This window comes from Melanotaenia boesemani, chromosome 15 (assembly GCF_017639745.1).
Source record: "Melanotaenia boesemani isolate fMelBoe1 chromosome 15, fMelBoe1.pri, whole genome shotgun sequence".
Lineage (NCBI taxonomy): Eukaryota > Metazoa > Chordata > Actinopteri > Atheriniformes > Melanotaeniidae > Melanotaenia > Melanotaenia boesemani.
In genome coordinates this window covers 4,129,841-4,153,159 of record NC_055696.1, presented here as the reverse complement: position 1 = coordinate 4,153,159, position 23,319 = coordinate 4,129,841, and the positions used below count along the sequence as shown (strand labels likewise).

The 23,319-nt window shown below is 37.5% G+C and overlaps 1 protein-coding gene across 2 annotated transcripts in view; it reads right to left on the bottom strand.

Moving 5' to 3' along the window:
• The window catches only part of flrt1a (fibronectin leucine rich transmembrane protein 1a), a 48,998-nt gene that overhangs the window by 3,836 nt on the left and 21,843 nt on the right, over positions 1 to 23,319 (bottom strand). The window contains exon 2 of one of the 2 annotated variants that reach the window (XM_042009262.1): positions 10,439 to 10,699. The gene's annotated coding sequence lies outside the window, so the exon portion shown is untranslated. Of the gene's footprint in view, positions 1 to 10,438; positions 11,021 to 23,319 lie in introns of those variants that run through there. The other variant, XM_042009263.1, reaches the window with a different exon arrangement.

The following is a 23,319-nucleotide window of genomic DNA, read 5'->3' as shown; positions in this document are numbered from 1 at the left end:
CACCATAGCGATTGTTTGTCTCAGACCAGCAGTTATGTTCTGCCGAGTGTGATCTGGAAAAAATTTATCTGAACACATGTAGTTTTCATGTTAAAATCCTTGTCAATAAAATGTAGCGTGACATTTATAAACAGCTCTATGTGCAGCTGGAACACAGGTCCATAGCGGTGGCGTAACATTGGACTGTAGCCACATCCTTCCCAACACCCTCACCACACTCAGCATACAAGGCATGGAGAGACACTCCACTAACATGGTGTCGAGATGGCAGTGATACTGTTTGTCCAAAGTGTTGATGAGTTTCCTAAATTGTTCACTTGTTAACTGAGAAAAAAAGTTCTGTTTGTTTATAATGTTTGTTATCTCTCTGTGTCTCTGGGAGCTGGTGGATTATTTAGTTGCAACTCACAAAAATGGAACATTTTTCTATTTTATTTTTCTATTCATGCACGTCTGCATGAATGAGAGCAACATTTCACATGCATGAATGTCGCCTGTCGCTTGGCTAGAGGAGGGCAGCAATTTCCGCCTCATCGCGCAAGTTCCATAGAAAATGATGGAGAAGGAGCGACGTTGCCTCCTGTGTGTTCAGCCCTTAACTGGCGAGGTGTTTTCAACCCGCGCTGAATAAAACTAAAGCAGTTGGGGCTTTGGGAGGAGTCTGCACCAGAGCACTGCAAGTGGCGCTCGATTTGCAACTGAAAACAGCACAAGAGGAAACTGCAAAGGACAAAAATAATCGGATCATTTAATTTTATGATCATTGAAAACCCAGATCGTAATTATGATTAAAATTCGATTAATCGCCCAGCTCTAATTCATGGATGGATTTGTAAGGATTCCCAACAAAGATTCTGACATTGATTAAAAGCTGAAAGGACAACTGCAAGGCAACAGTTACCAGAAGCTATTACAACATTTGCAAATGGTTATGAAAGTTAACTCTGTGTCTGTGTACTTTGTCTCAAGAAAAGTAAATCTGAAACTTACTAATCCAATCTCACATTTAGAATTAAACTTTGAGAGTAAATATGGAGTCTTGAGAATACCCTCCACTTCTAAATTATTTAAGAGGTCTTGGGAGGCTCCATAACTACATTAGGATCTGCCTGCAGATGGCTGCATCAGCCAGACAGAGCTGAAGATACGTTTCATTACTGAGGAGGAAGAGCATGTTTAGTACACAGTGGTGGTCATGAGGCAGTAGAATGCCACACAAGTGCAATAACATAGTAATGCAAAAATGTAATCTGCAGCTGAATTCAGACGGCTAATTAAATGGTTGCAGTCACTATAACTGTTCAGTGGGAATTTACATAAGCTGTACTTGATTGGCATCACGATTTGTTGTTGTTACTGATTAACTGAGAGACACTGCTTACAGTAAACACAGAATTGACTTCAGAGATTTGGGAACTGGTACATTGCAACACTTTCCGTGACAACTTGAGCCCATCACGGTCTTCAATAACCAGCATCATTAGTCAAACTGCTCAGGCCCACGCAGCAGCAAACACGGCCAAGCTGCAAAATCGATTACCTAGCAAATCCAAGGTGATCTGTCAGAGTCAGTCGGCCCTCACAGAGATTACAGGATTCTTGAGAGTGTTAGTCAACCAGACGAATGACAACTCTGCTGGGAGCTGAATTTGTGTTTTTGCAAACATTAACCTGAGTGCACTTATTCAAAACCTGTCAGAACAAACTTGGCTGACATTTTGCTAATTTCAAGTGTAATGAATCAGTCTGAAGAAATAAGCAGCCTCAAAGATGCCACCAGTTGTTGAGCCATGGCATGTCGAGGATCATTTATTGAAAAATAACTACTAAATGTCATTTATCACTCCAAATATTTAGCTACTTCTCACAAGTGGAGGATTACATTTTGACTGAGAGTTGTGGTTGTTACAAGTGGACATGTTAATGATGTGCAGTCATGTTAGACTGGAAGGGCCTTTCAGGGTTTAACTATTAAACATCTGGACACTTTTATGCCGTTTGGTCATTACAATTTGACTTCATGGGACAGTGGCTTAGCAATACTCTCCCTCTGTACAAATATGTGAATGCTATCTCTGCAGGTGTTCGCTGATCTTAAAACTTGGTCAGATCTGAAATGAGGGAAACATCTGTGCAGTGTCCCCAGCTCCAGAAAATATTCACATTCACTACTCATTTCAACTGCTACACACTAATCCCTTTTTGTGCCCATTTCCACTTCAATCCCCTTGACACAGCAAAGTGGAGTCAGTGCACTTTAAGTGGAACCTGAAGTGTAAAATAAAAAATTTAAAACACTGAGATTGTTACTTTACGCAGTTTGATATTGATTCATTTTATGACCAGAAGCGAACAGATACACTGTTTTCTGCTCTAAATGTTCACATAGTTTCAGTGTGCACAGGTTTGTGTGTGTGTGTGTGTGTGCGTGTGTGTGCGTGTGTGTACGTGTGTGTGAAAGAGCGAGTCTAAGTAGTGCTAAAGAATGGATGACTTTTGAATCCCGAGAGCTTCAGCAGTGAGTCTCTTGAACACTGGAGTATTTGGGTCAGCCCTTTAAAAACAAGATAGATGTGGTGTGAGACTGAAGTGGTGCAGAGAGGCAGAGGGATTAATAGAGCATATTGAGCTGAAATTCTCTGGATTAAGAAGGTGCTACAAAAAAATAGCAAACACATGTTGTGGGTTGTTTTTTTGTTTGTTTGTTTGTTTTGGTTTTTTTTGGCTCATGGCTGCTCATTTCTCCCTTTCAATTAGATAATAATGCACCTTAGAGCTCTTTGTGCAGTCCTCTTTGTTTGTGTGTCCATGCATGATCAAATAAAAGCATTAACCCATATGTGGACAATCTATAGCTGCAGACAATGTTATGGCTATCTATGTTGGGGAGAAACACAGGGATGTGGGGTAATGTGTGAGCCAGACAGCCAGCAGCCTCAGGCAGAGTACAGTACACACAACACCCCCCAATCTAATACTGAAACCCACTGCTTGATCAATTTACATAAAAAACAGACAGGGGGAGAGAGAGAGAGAGAGAGAGAGAGAGAGAGAGAGAGAGAGAGAGAGAGTGACAGAAAGCAGCTTTTGGCAAGACCTTTGGATCCCATCTCCCCACTAAGACCCCCCATAGGAAGGATGAGGCTGAGAAATCTGGAAAACTGGATTTTAAATGGCCAAAGGAGCTGCAGACGGATCAGGAAATCCACCCCACTGATTGCAATGAAAAGATAATTGCAGACCACAGCTTATCTTATGCAGCATGTCCACATCTTAGTTTATGGATTTGACTTGTGGAACAGATGATGCAAACAACATAGATAGAGTGATGATGGAGATGAATAATCGAGAGACTGTAGATATAAAAAAATGAGGACAGGAATGCCTGTCGTGGTCTTTTTAGTTATAAAGGTTTTGGTCCTTGTGTTTTTGTATTATAATATCTTATTGCAAGTATATAGAATCAAAGTCTTTATGGTCCCATATAAATTAAATAAGGAGACATTTGTGCCAAAGTTATTGCTGCTCAAGTATTTTGAATAATGTCATCTGTATTCACCCCCTGACATATTTCCAGAATGAAATCCTCTGTACTTGGTTCATAACAAATATTAATAGTGAATTATTTAATGTACCAATGCAGGGCAATCCTATTAAATCTCTATCATCTTATCCTCTCTCAAAACATGCAACGTGAATATGCTGAAGCCGACTGAATAACAGGAAGTAATAGATTTGCTATCATATCTTCTCGCTCCTTTTGTTCTTGGTTTATGTACCTATTTCAAGGAAAGAAGGATTGATTTAATTTGCGCTCAGCAGTTTCTTACCATCCCTGCTGACATAAAACCCAGTGTTTATGGTATATACTTAGATTTATGCTTTATTCTGGTGAAAATGGTGTTCTTACTTTTGAGAAATAGTCCATATAAACTCACATATAAAGAAAAAGATGTGCATTTTCTGTTGGCCTTTGGTTTAATAACATTGTGTATCATTCAGTTATGAATATAAACAGATCATAAATTTAATTTTGCTTTATTCAAATGAAATATACATCATACATGCAGAATTGGACCAAAACAGGAACATTTAGCTAAAAGGAGGCATGTGCATTATTCAGCTGCTTGTTTATTACAATAGAAGGAATTTCATAGTCTGCATTTTTACATAAATATGGATGGTATAAATAAATGTCTAATTCAAAATTCACTATATGTAAGGATTTAAAATATGTTTCTGCCACATTATAAAAATCTTCCTGCAGTTTCAGTGTTTCACATGGTTCACAGTTGGGTTGTTGCTGGGCAGCTCACAGGACCCGAAGTGACTTGATATATGTCTTTACTGCACGACAACGTATTTAACTTTACAGCATCATAATGCATTCTGTCATACCACCAGTCTGATTCCTTGTCGTCTCTGCTGCAGCAGCTCCTGCCCCTGAATTTTTTTTCTTAGTGTTTCTTCCTCAAGCAAGCAAGATTGCAGGTAAATCCTCTCAGCATTAACAAAAGAGCAGCAGCTACTTTTAGCGGTTTCTCCTGCTTTCGGTGTAAAGCCAAAGCTAAGGCCAAATCTTACAGTCCACAGGCGTTTGGGAGGGAATTGTTCGAGAAATTCCTCATGTTAATCTGGATCAATAGCGTAATCCAGCAGGTTTCTCGAGGGTATTACAGATAAGTCAGTCATCTTAACTGACCTATCTGACCTGAACATCATCAATAAATATGTCCCCTTTTAAAAATTTACAGTAACACAACGGCTTATTACTATTATTAAGCTTAACTTTTGGTCATATTTGAATGACAAGTGTCATCTCTCAATTTGAATACTTTTACAATACATGGTTTGCAATACCTTATCAAATAATATTCCTATAAGCTGAACTTTGGTTAATAGATAGTAGAATAAACCGTCTTTCAAGTTTGATGTGTTGCTGTTTTGTTTTTGTAATTGCTGAACACGTCTTTACTAAACAAAACACTTAATTTCCACAAGTATCAATTTCACTGTGTTAGCATTTAGCTGACAAACGGATTGGCAAATGGATCGGTTGAAGGGTTGCTCTCCTCTGATTGGCTGCAGAATAGGCAGAAAGCCTTTAAAATATCGTTTTAAATCATATCATTTAAATGTTAAATGTTAAATGTTCAACTTGAAATGTAAAAGGCTTTCTGCTCTTCCACTCTGTGTGACTCTATTTGCAATAAAACTAAGAAAACAGCAATAAGATTAGTGATTAAGTCTTATTGCAATCAGAGTGATTAACAAACCCCCTCTGACTCCCTTATCTGTAATTGTACTCCATTTTATGGCTAGTACTATAGAGGAGTAGGAATGCATTAGGGAAAAAATAATACACTTAATATTTAATGACATTATGTTTGCATGCAAAATGTATGAGGAACTTAGGGGATGCTGCAGAATGTGTTATATAAATATATAAATTATATATATATATATATATATATATATATATATATATATATATATATATATATATATATATATATATAAATATTTATAGGGGAAGCTATCATTAAAAAATAAAAAAGAAACAAAAAATTGGTTTTGTGGTTTAAGCTTTTTAAATGTGCAAGCTTGTCTGGTTTTTATTCCCTCAGTATTTTGATCAAAACGCTGTTTGGGCTTTACGTTTTAGGTCTACTTTTTAGGTGTCTTGCAAACTATTCCTTACAAGCAATTTAGTTCAAAACTGCAGAGCAGCCCACACATCATTAATGCCTTGTGCTGGATAGATGGCTTACAACCAGTTCAGTAAACCCACTGCGGCATAAAAAACATTAAAATACAAACGATAAAAATTACAGATGTTTTTAAGGTGGTTTTGACAGTTTCTTTTAAATATAAATTGTGGATTTATGTTGCTAAAATATGTATTATATGAGCAAGAAGTATCTTGTTTAAAACAACAGATTTATTAGTTTGCTTCTTTTTATAACTTTTCATGGTACAACTTAAATACTTACTTAAATAGACAGGAAAATAATCTATGCATACACATATACACACCCACATACACACACATATATATACTTGTTCTTGTTGCTTTTATTTTTTATGGTTTTTACTGTTTTTCTTCAGATCAGATTTTTTTCTTGAGCAGGCTTTCTGATGTAAAATGACTCTTAATATTCTGAACTAAACATCCACTGCCTCTGTTGTTGTAGTGAAGAGGAAGCAGTGTCATAGTGGAGGACCACCGCAACAGGTGGGAAAACACAAGAAAGGGAAGCAGCTCATTGGGGGATGTTGATCTGCCAAAATGGTGCATGATACACTGAGACAGCTTGTGGCTTGGCAAATAAACAAACTGTATCTTTGGTCATCATACCGACTTTGATCAAGATCTCACTGCCTTCTGCATTCATTTGCTTTGTTTTTCATTTCACTGCAACTTAAAATGAAGGAAACAGATTCATCTCAGAAGGAACTAACCTGATTTTGAATGAAATTGAACATGATCGTTTTAAACGGGACTTATAAGTGAAAATTTATCTTCTTCCTTTAAGTCGAGGAGTCAGACTGTGGTTGTCACGCTTCAGCAATAACTCCTTCAGCAATAACTCTGATTGGATTTTTTTTATTTATTTATTTGTGACAGACAGAGAGAGTAAGCTTGGTTAGGTTAATTGGTTAAATCTTCACTACATGACAGCACCTGGGTCCAACTGGACTCAAAGCAGTCTGACTATCACTTAATTATGACGTCCCATCTTGTTTGAATTCTTGCTTGTGTTGTTCTTACTCTCAAATGTAAGTCGCTTTGGATAAAAGCGTCTGCTAAATGACTGTAGAATAGAATAGAGTAGAATAAATCTGAATTCAACCCTCACAAGTGGAGATATAAACACAAGCTGTGGGAGGCCCAGTTTCAAAATAAAGCTGCACCTTCAAGATGAAAATGAACCCCAGAAATCACAGAGGAAAATGGAAAAGACATGATCACTGGAGAACCTCTCCATTTCCCGTAAGTTAGAGTTGGCAGCCATATTGGAGCCAAAGGTTTAGAAAAGTTTTAAATTGTAATTACAAAACTAATGAAACAATGTGAGAAAAGAAATGATCATTTTACCACTGATGTCTGTCAACAGGAGTACAGAATATATATTAATCTAGGATTAAGAGAAATAAGATTCTGCTTTTAAATAAATAAATAATTTAAATAAATAATTAAAAAAAGCTAATAAAATTAATTTTAGTAGCTTTTTTTTTTTTTTAATTTATCTATGTAGCCTACTGTAGGATTTGAAGGCAGGGGGGCTTTGCCTTCTAAACATTACATAAAACATGGCCCCAGTTAGCCATTGGAGGAATGATGATGATGAAGAGCCATACATTATACTAGCTGAAAAACATTATAGGCACAATTTAATGCTGTAATGTTCTTTTGGAAACATCCAAGCTGTGTGGCACATGGCGGCAGTTAGTATAACTTCATTTAGGTCCAGGTCAAGTTAAATATGTACAAAAGTATCAGCAGCAAAACTCCAATTTAATTCAGATTTAATTCAAAGCAGACAAATTCTTAACAAGTGTTTCTTATAGCAGCTTTAGCAGAGATGACCTAAACTGCTTGAACTGTTATTTTTTGTTTTTTTTCTCCTACAAATCAGGACATTGTTTGGAAACCCTCTGCTTGCCATAGTTTCTGCATATCACAGCTCCCTGAGTGGATGTAAACATGGAGGCTGTACAGCATTGATGTTAATTTAATAATTCATTCAAACAGGGGAAACAGAAGTACTTCAAGTTATATAACTGTGTTCAGCTCACATCGTTCCATGTGGCAAAGTGAAGAGAAAGTCACTATGGTGAAATAATTAAAGCACAATATGTCTCAAACATGCATAAGACATCTGTTTTTTGATGTGGGGGTGAATGCAAGAGAAGAAATGACACTATAGTTTTAAACTCTGAGAACATTAATGTGTGCAGTGTTTGGACTTTAGTTAAAATCATCTTCTAAATCAATTTAATTCAACCTATCTCACATTCCTCAAAGTGGAGGCAGACTGTAAAAAGTTTTATTAAAAAACTCATTTCACTGCTTGATTAGACCAATCAGAGGTCAGTTTTCATCATCTTCTGGATGCCATGATCTTATATCCACATTTTTCCAGTTCACTCTATTACTCATCTGCCTCTCATAGACTTAAATAGTCTCATTGTTACCATCTAACAACAAGCGCACAGCTGAAACCATCATATCTGTCACTCGTTTGTGCTCTTAAAAAGGTTGGTGTCCGGTAAAATACCACCCCCACGAGCTGCATAAAGAAAATAAAGCTTCATAAAAGTGTTTCCACATCAGAACGGATGTAATTGTTTAGTATACTGTTTAACAAGCCACAAAGTCCTCATAAGGAGGATGGAGGAGTGGTTGGAGAGAGCAGTTAAGTGTAGATTGAGACCAACATATGTTCTATCAGTAGCACAACACTACTTAATTAGTTTTGTTAGTTGTAGTTCTTCTCTTCATTGTGCCTTAAAACTGTCATCCTCTCATTTTTACACATCAGCTGTCAGTGTCTATCATAATCTTACTGAACACCGTGTTCTTAATTGTCTCCCTGCATTTTATAACATTTTCATTCTTCCTTCTGTGACTTTTTCTTTTCTTTTTTTCCCCTTTTTGCATATTAACCTGTTTTGTTTTTACTTGCAGCTTCTCCATTCAATATAAATATGTTTTACCCAGTTAAACCTTTTTTCAAAGGAAATAGTTGCTAACATTTCTTTATTTGATTGATTTCTTTTAAAACATCAGTAATATGTAAGAAAGCTATTTACAGTAAATATCACCTTGTGCTGTCAGGCTAGAAGTTGTATGACTGTATCACTCTCCATATGAGAAACAGAAGGAGAAATAGATATAAGCCACCCCCGAGGCTCAGAAAACACGCTACGCAGCGAACACTCGAGTATGACTTTTAGAGATGTGTGGGTTTCTACTGCATGAGATATCAGATGTGGGAGGGTTCTGGTTTAAGAAAAGTTGCTTTGAATCTTAAGTTGCCAGAAAAACCTCTCTTTTATGACCACACATGACCTTCATCTCTAACTACCATATGTGGTCAGAATGGGTTTAAAACTCAAAACATATTGAATTTGTCCTGATTTAAAGGATAAATCTAATAATATAGACATATCACAACATTTGTTTTTCACATCATCGCAAATGTTAAAACGAGTTTCTTTTCTACAGAAAAGATTGTGTAAAATGTCGTCCATATATTTCGATTTTGAACCAAACAGCAGGCAGTTGTGACGTATCTATAAAACACAAAATTTTAAGCACTGAGGATGTTATGATCCTTTTTTAATGGCTGCTGCCTTTATAGAAATTTCACTGATTGCTTTATTTGGCCTTGAGCCAAAAATGGGAAAATGATGGTGATTATTGAGCTTTTGTTGCTCTCTATTTTACTGCTGATAAGTGTTTGTATGTTTAATGGCTTCATTTATATCGTATTTAATTACTGACACCATTCGAGAAAGAGCTACCATCAAACTTGTCCTGTGATTGCATTTGCTTTAAACTCTCGTTTATTCTTAAGGGTAAAACTGGGGTCGTCGCCATGTAGCATCCTGAGGCTGAAAAACCACACTTCACTATTCTTTCACACTTCGGAGCATCAGCTACCTTTCACTTTATGGCATTACATTAAACACCAGTAACTGGTTACAATGAATGCACACCATGGCGGATTTAGCAAAGAAATGCAAGAGGAAATTATCGTAGAAAGCGAGTAAAAGAAAGAAAGTGACAGAGCAAGAGATAAGAAAAGAGTCAATATTAGACTTAAATGAAGGGTGAGAGTTCAGAGAAGAGAGAGGATGCAAAATGGATGTGATCAGCCTTTGTTAGAAAGCTAAAAAAAAAAAAAAAAATGCAAAAATAAGCCAAAGTTCAGCATTGCTGCTTTAACAATGGAATATAATGTGTTATAGCAAGGAATAATAAAGTATTATTTCATTTGCAGTTAGAATAAAAACTAATAGTTTTTGAATTTTGGTTCATGCTATACAAATTTTAGCAGAATGCAAAATTGAATTATCACTGGATCAACGCTTGGTTTAGACTGTGAGACCATACGGGACAAAACAGTTCTAAATACACTTGGATAAGGAAAATCAATACAGTATATCAAGTTCACTGAATACAGAACAGTTTCTCAGGATATACATTTTTTGAGAGAAGTACATAGTCATCACTGTGACTGGAACATAAGGGTAAAACGTGGTGCCGTGGAGGTTAGAAAAGCATAAAAGCAGCATCAAAATCAGGAAAATACTTTGATCCTCCTATGGTTTGCTTACACTGTAAAACATTAAAAGCCTAAAAGCTCCTACAATTCTAAAACTCAGAAATAAAAAATAAGAGGAAAACAAATCCAAGTGATGGGCTTACTTCTTGAAGTGGGGCTGACAGGGAAGGAGGTGCTGCCTCACCATCTGCACTATTCTTCTCAACACGATTCCTTCAAAGTCTAAAAACGTTATCTTCACAAGCTCTTGTCAACATGAAGTCCGTAAACTCTGGGAAGCAAAGGCGCTCGGTGGCGTGTAGGAGTGTGTTCTCACGCTTTATAGGACCAGCTCTTCCTTCTGCATTTACAGCTTTTCAGCTCCAGTGCAGATTTGTTGCCACCTCTGACTCCAGATCTGTTCCCTGTAGAGAAACAGAGACAGTAAAATCACAAGGGATCATATGTGACCATCAGTGTCAACCAAATGTCAAGATGTCACTTTTTTTATGAAATTTTAACTACATCACAGATTTGAGCAACACTGCCACATGCTTTTAGTTACCACATGTAATAGTCTTTCATTTTCTATTTGCATTACTTTACTTTTCAACCACTCCATACTGGAAGATATTTATTTTACTAAACTAAGATTAATTCTATTCCAACTAACTCAGAACTTTTTTATTACAACTGTGACTCCATTGTAATATAAAAAGGGAAAAACACTTTAGAGTTTAAGTAGTGTTAATAACAATTTAAAAAACACAAAGTAAGCTATGAAAACCACTTGACATTGTGCTCCTTTCTGACACAACAACAAAAAGCTGTCATATCAAAGTCATTTCAAAGAAACTCTTTAAGACTTGCAGCAATTTTAACTGAAACACACTGATGGGAACATTTTACAGCAAAGCCACTCCAGGCCATATTTACTCCTTAACTCACAAAGTATTTATATCCTTCCTCCACTACCTCAACTTAAACTTCATTTATGTGGTTTTATTAAAAAAGAACATTTTTAATGACACCTGAAGCTCCAAAATACCAAATGCTCTTTGATTTTCCACAGGAGGCTCTGAAACTTTGCACAGTGGCCCGTCACTTCGGTGCGCTCTCATACTGACGCTGATCATTTTGTTTCCCAACATGAAAGATGTTGTGACAGAAGACAGCACGCCATCTTCCCTCAGAGTCAGCCTGATTTACTCCTCTTGTCAAGAGTCCAACCCTCTTTTAACCATTTAAAGCCAAAGACACAAAACTAAAAGAAAATGACCAATTTTCTTATTCAAAATCCATATTTTTTATTGTTATTAACCATTTACACAACCATTGGAGGCAGCCCAAAATAACTCCTTACCTTAACTGCAGAACATCAGTAAGTCCACTGGGGCCACAAGACATGCAAATACCAGGATTTTAGACAACATTTTGATTATGTAAGTGGTGCAGAGGTCTCAGAAACTCATGTATTAAATATATTTGGCGTTTAAGGGATAATAACTGATTCATATTTTTTCACTTGAGTAGCACTTCTACTCCAGATTTGCATGATTTTAAATCCATTTAACCAAATATTAGTATCTATAAAATACTTTACCTATCTAATTATTTATTTTACTCTTAAATTCTCTGGTATGATGCTGCTTATAATGGGGTTAAAAGCTAAAAAAAATTTTTTTTTTTTTTTTTTTATTCTAACCAAGAAGAAGATGCACAAACTATTTAGCAGAGCTTTCATAATCTGACAACCAGTGAGATGCCAACCAACTTGGCACCATAAAAAATGCACTAAATCAGTTGTATATTCTCCCTGTTTGCAATGGATTCATGAATGCAAAGAGAGCTTTCAGTAGATAATTCGATCCTGAAGGAGACCATGGTAGTTTCTCAGCTCCTGAGCCCGACCAATCAGTCGCCTGATGTTTTCTGTTCATACGTTTTGTTACATGCGCTGATATGGAAAGTGGATGGGATCATTTAGGAATTGTCCAGATGAGCAGCTCATTGTGTTGTGTGGAAGACAGCAGAGAAGGTGGTGTACACTTTTAAAAGATATGACATAGTATGAACTTGGGAAACTCAGCCTCTTTGTCCTCTGACCTGACCAGAAAAACAACCATTTCAACTGGAATGAAGTTAAAATAAAACCTTTATTTTGATATAAGCAGCTGTTTCCCTGCTGGGGTGGGATTTTTAACTAAGATAATAAAGAAAAAACTTGTTATATTGTGATTTTAACACATTTTATCCTTTCATACCAAGAGACTAGAAGAATTTTAGAAGATTGTGGTCTTTTCTGTGAGTTTCTGTTCTGTGTTGTCAGTTTAAGATTTAGTCTTGTTTGTGAAATGTGTAGCTAAGTTAATAAACAGTGATCCCATGAATGTATATACAGTAGAGATGAAGCTACATAAAGGACATTGAGTAATATTTCAACATCTTAATTAATTTTTTTTTCTCACTGATAACTAGCATCAGTCTGAAAAAAACATTATACACTAGACTTCGTTTTCAGGCGAGTTTTGGTGTTATATGAAGATCTTTTTTCTTTTGTTTTTTATGGAGATTATCCTATACAAGCATTTGTCCTACTGAATCTAAAAATACTCATCATTTAAGGGAATAAAAGGGATTTTTTTATAGTGGTTGCAGTTATAGGATGTTATTTGATTTGGGTTTTGAGGTACCGTAATGAAGTCAATGAGCTGTGTTTCACTGCTGATAATGATGAGAAGACCTTCCAATGACTAACCTCTTGTTTTTTAATGTGCTTCCTGCACCTGTCCCATTTACCTTACCAACCATCTGTATGTGATGTCTCTGGCTTTCTGTTCTCCTGTCACACCCACCCAGGGAGCTGCGCTGCAGTGTGAAAACCTCTGCTGCAGATAAACACTCAGAACAGATGTTAGGTGCAAATGAAAGCCTGCATTTGGAGTTGAAAAAAAATGATCTTACATTAAACTAGAACTGGAAAAAATTCAACATTTGCTAGGGAACTGCATGCTGTGCAGACTGTGAACTTCAATTATAATTTAATACCAGTGTATCATCAGGTATATGGATAGATTGTGATTAAAAAATCTTTGGTGCCAGGTGACAGTGCAGTATAATACGTCAAGTAAAACTGACACACAGGGGGAAAAGAACTTGTGTTCAACTTGCTAAACAAACCAACTATAGACGTTTTAACTAAAAAAAAGGGTTTGTCATCACGTAATCCAGGAAAAAAACTGAGGGATGAGAGATTCTGCAGTAAACTGATGCATTAATTTTATTGCTTTCAGATTATTTTCATACAATTAGGACTGGAGACAGGTCTGGTTCATGTTCAGGACGTGTTGAGAGCTGCTTTAAAATCAGAAACCCTCTACAAAGCCCCTGCACTTTACTTTTAGAAAACAGTGTTGCAGGTATCCCAAAATGAGTCTGTATATTCTACTCCAAGGAGGTCCATCATAGCCAAACTACCTCTTTTCTCTGCACTAAACTCTTGGCTGTGTCACCACATCCCATAATTCCTCCTATCATTGCTATGACACTTAACTGACCTTTTGATTCCCTGCTCCGACACACAAGTTGGGTTGCATAGCTCCAATTTTCAAGCTGAAATCTCCAATTGGATTCCTGCCAAACACCTCGTGATTGACCTTGACAAGACTGAGCCGCTGTTCTCCCCTCAGAAATCCTGCCCTTAACAAGAGCCGTCAATCATAGTGACACCCGCGCAGTTTCTCCTTCCCAGAGACACATTTAGTTTGATCTTAGACAACCAACTGCTGCAGCTGCTATTTCAGATTTGCTGTGTGTAAAATCTGCTGACTCAGGCCCACAAATACTCATTGTCTCCCAACTGGACTGCTGCAGCTCCCGATCTGGCTGAGCAACCTCAAAAAACTGCAACACAGATGTCGACCTGCATCATATGCATGTTGTACATGTTCTCCAGTGCTGTGATAAAAAATGGTTATAGAATTTACAAGACAAAATGTTAACAAAAGGCATCTGTATAAGCTTGTCAGTAAATCTTTGACAGTTTATCACAGTTTTAATTCTCAAATTCAATAAAACTGGAAAAGTGTTTGCCTTTAAGAGCTTTGTTTTCAGGAGCAGAGTCAGAAATCCAGTAGTAGTTTGATACCTGCTGGTGAACACACACCAAAACAAAGTCACCACCTGGATTTAACTAGGCAAAAATTTCCACTAAAAATGTGCTGCAGTGACCGATGTTTCAGCTGAAAACTGATGCAGTGTGTAGTTTATCATTATTTAAAAAGCTTTGTCTGAAGATGCATCCTGTAGTCATGGAAACGCAGAATGAAAATAATTGGTCAGCATAAAGCAATGAAAACAACTAAGGACTACTAAACTAATAAAATCGAGGATGGGCATTAGTGAACCATCATTTTCAAGGAATAAACATGATCACAGCAAAATCTTGAATAATACTGATAGTGATCCCTTAAATGTTTTGCAAAATCAAATCAAAGAAAACTGACTCAGCAGTTTTTAATAGTGAAGGTCTGAGCATTTTCTGCTTAGGCTACTACCTCTGCGACTCCACCCGGGATAAGCAGAGGAGAAAAGACGGGTAGATGGAAGGTAAGAGCAGTTTGAGTCTATAATTAGTTGTTTTAGGGATGGATGCATCATGGTAAGTACTGCCCACTGTACAAGATATGGAAGGAGTGTTATGATATATTTCACCTGCACCATTTGGTTAAGGTCAAGGCTCAGTAATGTTATGTATCCAAAATATTGAGGTCAGGTAACTATCTGAATTTACTGAATGACCAGGTTTTCCATCAATAGATCTATTGCCCTCTCTGGGTACTCCAGCTTTCTCCCACAGTCCAAAAACGTGCTTTTTAGGTTAACTCGTGTCTTTAAAATCTTCCTATGAGTGATTGTGTGCATTAGTGGCTGTCTCTTTGTTGATGCTGCGACGTACTGGCGACCTGTCGGGGGGGGGGGGGGGTGTAATCGTTCTTCTTACCCAGTAGCTGCTGGGATAGGCTTCAGCCCTCTGCCACACTCCAGTGAAATTAGCAGGTATGGATGGATGGATGGATGGATGGATGGATGGATGGATGGATGGATGGATTTTTTGCCTCCCTGATGACACTATTCTAAGTTACCAGTGCTACCAAGAGAGCCACTCAGAAAGCATGAGACATCATTTTCACACATGGATTGGCCACCAGATTCCCGGCCTGGAAAAAGACTTAATGGAGCAACCCGACTCTCCTGTCATCAGTTCAACATGATTGCAAATCTGATTAGAAAATAATGTTGTTGTTTTTTTGTTATTTTTTTGTTTATTAGGAATAACACTTCAAAACAAATATTCTAGGTTACTGAACATTTATTTAAAACTCTAAGCACAGCCTGGTTGGCTGCTGTGTCCTGTTTTCAGGCTCAGTGCTACGTTAACGATTTTCTTTTGCGTAAATCTTTGGCACACAAAATTTGACACTCCTCATGTTGGCTCAGTCTCAGGAGAAAGAAACATACTTAAACACACTGCAACAATAACATTCAACTATGATTTAAACCTGCAAAAGAGGACTTAGCTTTGTAGCACGGAAGGAAACATGAGTATGTAAATCAATAAGAAAAATCTAAACAAATCTAAAAATAGCTGTTTGCACAGTTAGTGGTTTGAGGAGCATTTTAGTGTTGAAACAACACAAAAATATTGCTTGTTCATATAAATTACCACATCATATGAATTATCTTTTTAACATTTACACTTTTATTATAACAAAAATAAGTTAACATTTCATCAATGTAGTGTATTAAGTTCATTTACTATGAACTGTAAGCAGTCGGAGTAAAATCTCTCGAAGTCCCAACAGCTGACTGTTAGCTTGATGGTGTGAAATGGTCTTCAAGATAACCTCTTTTTATTATTATTATTATTGTTATTATTATTATTATTGTTATTATTATTATTATTGTTGTTGTTGTTACTATTATTATTATTATTTCATTAAAAGAATTATTACTGGTAAATGTTAATCCAAAAAGTAAATGTGTTTACTTATCTATTAAAAGTTAGATGGTTTTAATATCTCTGCCTTTAGATTCTCTTAAAGAAGCTAGATGCTGCCATTATGCTAAGTTCAATTAGCTTAACTTAGCATAATGACTGTTGGAAAACAAAGAGCCTGGTTCCTTTAAAGCAAAATATCTTACAAAAATCATGTGGAATCTAAAGGGATTTTAAATATGAAGAAATATGAAAAGAAATGCTCTTTTAGTTTCCATAAGAAAGAAAGCACATTTTAATCTCATGCTATGCTTTGGAATCAGATTTCCCAACAAATCTGTCTCTATGTTCAGCTTTTTATTTTTGCTGCCATCCTAAGTTACCATCTCCATGTGGGTACAATCTAAAGAGTCAGATGAGTATGTCTGTCACTTTTAAACCACTTCTGCCTCACAGTGGTTCATTACTGATAGACAGCAGAGGTTCAGGACCTGAAGCTGAAGTGATTTGACACACACACACTGTTCTCACACAGACAGATACCCTGCGATGTGATCAGACTTTCAACGCAGCTGCACATAACGTGTATTCACTGACATGGAGGTGGTGGAGAGCAGTGTCGGCCAGGATGACAAAGACAGGACAAAACACACTAAGACAGATTATTTCACGCGTTCTGTTAGCTCGGATTTCTCTCTCTCGTTGTTGTCCCGGCTCATTTTCAATCAGTGCTTTGCTGTTTCACTTTTTTTCCTCAGAGGACCATCTCAATGACAACTGAAAGAGCATCCTCTTTCCTCGTTAACTGAGGAGTGCATCAGTCGTAATAAGAAAGCTTTTACACGGTTAATTAAGACACACTGTAATGCAGTATGTGATGCTCAATTTACTCTATATCATTCGCCCCCTCATCCTCTTTAATTTTATTCTGTATCAGTCTGTCAGCCTCCAGACTTTCTTTCCCTCTATTATGTGGGCATTTTTAACATTAAGGAGTACTATGACTGTCCAGTTTACTTGTGTCTCCATCTGAGCCTTTCCAATAGCTTCCTTTTCCACTGCCATCTCTGATCAGCCAATTTTTTTTTTAACCTTATTGCAAGGTAGAGGGATAAAAAGGACAGAAAACAAATGCATTGAAGAAAATGAGTGGTTAGGAGATATTAAGATGATAAAACACTGGACATAGATGGCAGCATTCACCAAAACACAAATATTGGCAGGGCCTGAGCTACAAGGACCTGCCAGTGAAACTAATGTAAACATGGAGGGAATATAGAGTGGATGGGGAAAGAGAAGCTGTGAAAATAGAGTGGTGTAGTGTTGGAGTGAAAGCAGATGAGTAAACAGACCAATCACGCTTTAAGGGCAAAGAGGAAAAAGACAGAAGAAGATGTGAGGAGAAGGAAACAAACAGAGCGGACACTCAAGAGAGGTTAGCGAGCTGAGGCTGGCATTTTAAAGGTCCACCCGTTTGAACATTAATTAAAAGTTACCCACTGATGAATTGCGCTGTGATGAATTGTTTCCCTCACCATAAAAACTGTGTATGCATCCCACAGGAATGACGCCAGGTCACTAAATCTGTCATCCATGTTTTTCATGCTCGCTGCTTCTGACAGTAATGAGCTGGGCCAGTATGATTGGCTGTTTAGCAGCTGATTAAAAGTAGTTTTCTTTAATACAGGGATTTACTTTGGCATTTCTCATAGAAACTTAAAGAATTCACAGCAGTATTTTCAGAAGAAGTTTATCTCTCAGATGTAATTTCATCTTTGTTTTGGGATTTTATGTTTAATCACATGCTCCACAGGCCGGGGCAATGTGTTAAAACAGCTGCAGCCAACATCACTGTTTACTGAACATATCAAATGATAATGTATGAATGACATAATGATGTGAAATGGATGGATAGTGGTGATAAATCAACTGACAATTATTTGTATCTGCAAGTCTCCATGGCTTTGAAGAGCTTTAAAGTGACTTTCGGCTCATTATTTTGCTCTTTGGGCCAAAACGTTTTTGTTCTGGTCCACTGTAATCACACTGAAAACACAAAGAAAAGAGCTATAAAGCCTGGAGTAACTAGATTTATCAGATGACTCAACAATTCACAAAAGGAATTAACTTGTTGATGGATCATGAATAACTACATTAGCCATCAAGTTGATTTGTCAAATGATGGGCAGCAAGAGAAACCCACAATTAAATATGCCGTACAGCTTCACCTGAAGCTTCAAGCACTAGAGAATAAAACATCACAACAGTAAATGGAGACAGATATCAGGACGAAGAGGAAGGTCTGGTTTAATTTCCAGACTTTATTTTTTAACTGTCTGTTTTGAATGTGTCAATACTTGTTTTATAAGTACAACAAAAAAAAGCCTAAACAGACTTATATGATTTTTTTTATGATTTAATTTATGCTGGAAAAGAACATGATGAACTATTTTCTGTTAAACTCAACTGCATTGCATTCTATTGCATTCCATCATGCTATATTGCTTTAAATCCAATTGTGAGGAATAAAATTATGTCAAAATGAACTGCATTTTAATATGATGAATCAAATATTTATCATTTGTGCAGTCCTTTTAAATGCATCTTTAAAGTAAGCTAAGTAAGAAAGTATATGCTGGCTGGCAGAGCATCAAGATGTGAAGTGCATGAGCCTGAGAAATCAAGACGTGCATCCCTTCTTAAAAAACCCTACCTGCTCAGCAGCAAAAAGCACACACAGTGAGACTACTTAGGAACCAGAGAAGTGTGTTTGATGATAAAAAGCCTGGATGTTCTCCTCCAAGTAAAGACCAAATACAACATAAAGATGTACAGTTGCAAGTTGACAAGAAACTGGACTCCAGTCCAGATGACTGACAATGGTACTTTGTGATTTTTAGACGTTTAAATAAACAGATGTTCAGGTTTTACAGAACAGTGCAAAAGTCTTGAGCCAGCCCTCATTTATTTATATATTGCTTCTTATGTCTTTATGAATGAAAGATTTTATTTTGACATTTTCAGCCTTTTTCAGGCCAGTCCTCATATTTCGTTTTCAGAGAAATATAATTTTTTTGTTTGTGTCACATGAAACAAACTCATGAATCATTTAACATGAAAAACTCAAGGGATGAACCAGTGCTGTGTCATAAAACATAACAAATTAACAAGAATTTGATTTTAAATGGTATCTTTAGACTCTTTGTTACTAGCAGTCTGTTGCAAAGACGCATTATTCATTCCAATTTATTTAGCTGCATTTAAACAAATGCGAAAGATGACAGTTTTAGAGAATTTCCTAATTTTGCATCAACAAAGCGATTTCAAAAGAGCTATAACCTAAAAGCTTGGCATATTCAGTAGTGTGTCCAAATATGTAGACGTTACCTGACAAGCAGAGGACGAGAGAAGTGGCAAAACAAAGAAAACTATTTACAGCTGATAAACAGCATCTGAAATTAAATTAAATGAAAAGCAATTTATTAATTCCAGAGGGAATTTGCAAAGTTGTAGTAGAATTTTTTATGTTTTTACTTAAATAAAAACAACAATATTGTTTAATAATGAGAAGACAGTGCTTTATTTGTTTGGCTTCTGGCAGGAATCTGGAATCCAGTACCTTTTTGTCTGGCACTGGACTTGAAGAAGCCTCACACTGAGCACATGCTGCTGTTTCTTCACTGTGTTGTATAGAGGATGTGAGGAATCCTCCATTATTTTCAGCAGCTTGTGGAGCATCTTTTCTGGACAATCAGCTCCAGCGGCTCCAGAGTTATCCCCAGCACAGAACTAGCCTTCTTCGTCAGTTTGCTCTGAAGCTGCTGCCTCAACAGATGACTGCAAAGATGACTAAACTTTCTACAACAGACTTATAGATGATATGCAACATCTTGGTCCGGACATTGAATGATCTCAGCTTCCTTAAGAAGGAAAGTCTACTTGGTCCCTTCTTGTAGATGCTTCTGTCTTGCATTTCCAGTCTAGTCTGTTGTCTAGCTAAACTCCAAAGTACTTGTATTCCTCCACCACCTCCACCTCTTGTCTCAGGATGTAAAAGGGGTTTTGTTTGCTTCTGTTCTTCCTGAAGTCAAGAATCATCTTTTGTTGTTTGCATTCAAGATGAGGTGATTGTTTCTGCACCCTCTCACAAACTGACTGATCAGTTCTCTGTACTCAGCTTCCTGTCCATCACTGATACTCCCGACAACTACAGAGTCATCAGAGTTTCTGCAGATACAGGACTCAGAGTTGTGTTGGAAGTCTGAGGTGTACAGTGTGAAGGAAAGTGGTGAGCGTACAGTCCCTTGTTTTGGCCTGACAAACTATATTTACATGCATATGTTTAAATATGTTCACTGCAATTATTTTTCTGTTTTTCTGACTGTATATGAAGAAATTATGGGTGGCTCAAGAATTTTGCACTGTGTATGGTAAGGGAAGGAATTGTGTGTTCACTGAAATCATTGTTATGAATACTCTGGCTTCATTTCCACACGACTGCAGATGTAGATCCGAACAGGGGTCAGTAAAATTAAAGTTACTTTTCAAGTAATGTAGTTACTTTATCAGGGGTCTAAACTGGATTTAGACAGGCTGAACTGACATGGACATCATGGACATTGTTTCAGGCTGCAGAGGGCAAACTAACATCCCCAACACACTACACTCCCCCTCCCAGTGCAATGTTTGATTGCCTGTTCATCAAGATAAGGTGCTGGACACAATATGTGTTCACGTATGGAAAACTAGATAAGAAGGAAGCTTTCACACTACAGCGAGAACAGGCTGTTGTTTCCACTCCAGGGTTCTTGTGTAGCAGCAGGTGTCTTTCGGTCGGACAGCGTAGTCACAATAAACAAAGGTGACAAAATCTTTATCTATACAAAAAGATGGAAGCCTGCTGACTCATGCACCATCACACAATTACCCTACAAAACATAAAGTTTTTCATTTTGGTCTCAGATTTTTATCCACAAAGGGTAACCAAAACCAAGTGAGACTTACTCATTTTTCACACCACTTAATCCAATTCAGGGTCGTGGGAAAGATGGAGCCTATCCCAGCAATTAACAGGCGAGAGGCAGGGTACACCCTGGACAGGTCGCCAGTCTGTCGCAGGGCCCCAAGCAGCCCAATTGATTATTAAATGACTATTTCTGTGCTTTTGCTGGAGGAGATGGATTTCCTAGGAAGTCTTCTATCCCCTAACAAGCTTTCAACATGCATTTTGTCTTAGACTAATGAAAGTCAGCTGTAATCATATTGTATTCACAGAATTACCATCCCTCCTGCAAGAGGCCAAGTCATGCAGATGTAATTTGTCGGCATCTCAGCAATTATAAATTCAAATGTACCTCACTAGGAGGCAAGATAAGAAATACACAAGGCAAGACAATCCTGTGTGTTGCAGGCTTGCACACACCAGTCACATTGAGGCTGTTATATGATGGGAAGTGGGAGACAAATTGCAGAGTTGCAGGCCGAAATGGTCCATGGCTTTGGCTGAGTCTGATATATTCTGCCTGCTGAGCTCCACTAATCATTGCAGCCTGTCACAGACACGCCCCTCTTCCCCAGAGAGCCGACGATCACACTCCTGATCTCAGGGCAGCCACTAGCTGACCCCATATAAAGCACGCTTAAGGACACGTGCATGTAGACCCCTCAAAACATACACAATCAGATGCTGAACAGATCAGAGTTGAAATACAGTTTGGGTTGAGTCTGTTTATCTGCCTGGTAACAGAAGAAAAAGAAACATTTACGTGACTCACCTGAGCCAGAAATCGCATACTAGAGCATAAAAATGTATTATCTATAATTCTTAATTATTTCTCTGTTCCTCCATCTCCTACATAAACAAAAACGGACTCGGTACGCTCATCTGTAAGCTGCATCAGTGTAATTGATGCAATGACTGGAAATAAACAGGCAATTTAAGTGCTGGACACCTCACTGCTCCCTCTCTCCTTTTCCCTCCACTGCTCTCTCCCACCTCTGTGTTTCCTCTTTGTCCTTTTAGTCACACATACACTGTCGACTATCTCACAATCGAACAAGGTGGAATAAGGGACAAGGTCAACATGCTGGGGGTAAAAAAAATGTGTGAGACAAAGAGGAAATTAGTCAGGATAAGAATAGCGAGGGATAGAGGGCACACAGAAAACAAAGACTAATCTCAAAGATGACTCACATCTGGATGGCCTGTTTAATGATACATTTACAACTTCACCGCAAAGCAAAAGAACACATAGTCACCAACTAAGCTACGTTCTTAACCAGTTTCAGATATTGCAGCTTTGACTACAACACTTTAACCTCATTTTCAGAGCCTGCAGCTCACAGGATGTGCTGTTCACTAAGTGCTCTCACCTTCCAAAATGTTGCGCGATGGGGCTGCCCTCACTAGAGCACACAACCTCTGCTGCCTACAGCAGGCTTGGGCAGAAATAGCCCAAGCTAATCCATCTGGCAACGTCAATCCAACCAGGCTGCATCACGGAAAAACAGACTTTGGACAGTCCGAATGTTCAGATGGGAAGTGCTCTCTGCTCTCTATCTTTCCTCCCACCCTGCTTCTCATGTTAAGTACTAAAGCTGTCCAGTCACAGATGCTACATGTGACATGCTGTGGCGGCCTTGGGAAAAGCACAGTAAACAAACCATAACTTAACATTTGCCCCAAGGATTTTTTTTCAATCACTGACCTCCGTTTTCAGTAGCAACTTGAAAAGTAAGTTGGATAAAAATGGTATTTCAACCCAGGTACACGGCCACATTTTATTAAAATTTAAGAAAGAAATTTGAGTTTCTTTGCCTTTTTTGAGCCCAGGCACTGATGTGGCTGCAGCTGTCACTAGAATACACAATCAAACCAGGTAAAAAGTCCTAGATTTTTTTTTTTTTTTTCTCTAATTGTCTCTGAAGCATTCACCTTCTTGGTTATATCAACAGCTTCAACATTGTCAAGACTGAATTCTGCACATTTTCTCATATGATAAACAAGGTTTTGTTCATTAAAACCCTAAAAGTTAAATATTTTTCGCT